At 50.3% G+C, this 1,249-nt stretch overlaps 1 pseudogene; it reads right to left on the bottom strand.

Annotated features, from left to right (window-relative positions):
* Positions 1 to 302: 302 nt before the first annotated feature.
* On the bottom strand, positions 303 to 1,249 carry LOC148892320 (uncharacterized; annotated as a pseudogene).

The raw sequence follows: 1,249 nt of genomic DNA, 5'->3' as shown, positions 1-1,249 counted from the left end.
ATGTTGTTCCCGGGATCTGTTGCAACCACTCGTCTAGCTTGGTGGTCACTGCCCCAAGTGCTCAGACCATCACAGGCACGACTGTCACCTTCACCTTCCAAGCTCTCTCCAGCTCCTCTCTGAGCCCTTGGTATTTCTCGATTTTATCATGTTCCTTCTTTCTGATGTTTCCATCACTTGGGACCGCTACATCCACGACAACGGCTTTCCTTTGCCCTTTATCTATGACCACGATATCTGGTTGGTTGGCCATTACAAACTTGTCAGTCTGTATCTGGAAGTCCCACAGGATCTTTGCTCGGTCATTCTCGACTACCTTTTGTTACCCATTTTGACCTTGGGGTTTCCAGTCCATACTCCGCACAGATGTTTCGGTAGACTATGCCAGCCACCTGGTTATGGCGCTCCATGTCGGCTTTCCCTGCCAGCATCTTACACCCTGCAGTTACGTGTTGGATTGTCTCAGGTGCCTCTTTGCACAACCTACACCTTGGGTCTTGCCTGGTGTGGTATATCCGTGCCTATATGGCTCTGGTGTTCAGGGCCTGCTCTTGAGCAGTCAGGATGAGTGCCTCTGTGCTGTCCTTTAGGCCAGCCCTCTCAAGCCACTGATAGGACTTCTTGAGATCACCCACTTCAGTTATGGTTCGGTGGTACATCCCGCGTAGGGGCTTTTCCTCCCATGATGGTCCCTCCTCCAGAACCTTATCCTCTGTTCCGCATTGTATGAGACATTCTAGAAGTACATCATCCATTGGTGCCTTCTCTTTGATGTATTCATGGAGCTTAGATGTTTCATCCTGGACAGTGGCTCTCACACTCACTAGTCCCCGGCCTCCTTCCTTACGGCTTGTGTACAGTCTCAGGGTGCTGGACTTGGGATGGAACCCTCCGTGCATGGTGAGGAGTTTTCGGGTCTTAACATCCGTGGTCTGAATCTCTTCCTTTGGCCTCCTTATTATTCCTGCAGGGTATCTGATCACTGGCAGGGCATAGCCATTTATTGCCCGGGTCGTGTTCTTGCCATTGAGCTGGCTTCTCAGGACTTGCCTCACCCGCTGGAGGTATTTGATCGTAGCCGCTTTCCTTGTTGCCAGTTCGAAGTTGCCATTGGTTTGTGGAATACCGAGGTACTTGTAGCTGTTTTCAATGTTACTATTGTTCCTTCAGGAAGTGAGACCATTTCAATGTGGACTACCTTGCCCCTCTTAGTCATCATCCAACAACATTTCTCCGGCCCGAATGACAT

Source organism: Hippocampus bargibanti, linkage group LG10 (genome assembly GCF_051943395.1).
Source record: "Hippocampus bargibanti isolate YZ-2025 linkage group LG10, ASM5194339v1, whole genome shotgun sequence".
NCBI classification, from domain to species: Eukaryota; Metazoa; Chordata; class Actinopteri; order Syngnathiformes; family Syngnathidae; genus Hippocampus; species Hippocampus bargibanti.
This window is presented reverse-complemented; position numbering and strand designations above follow the sequence as displayed.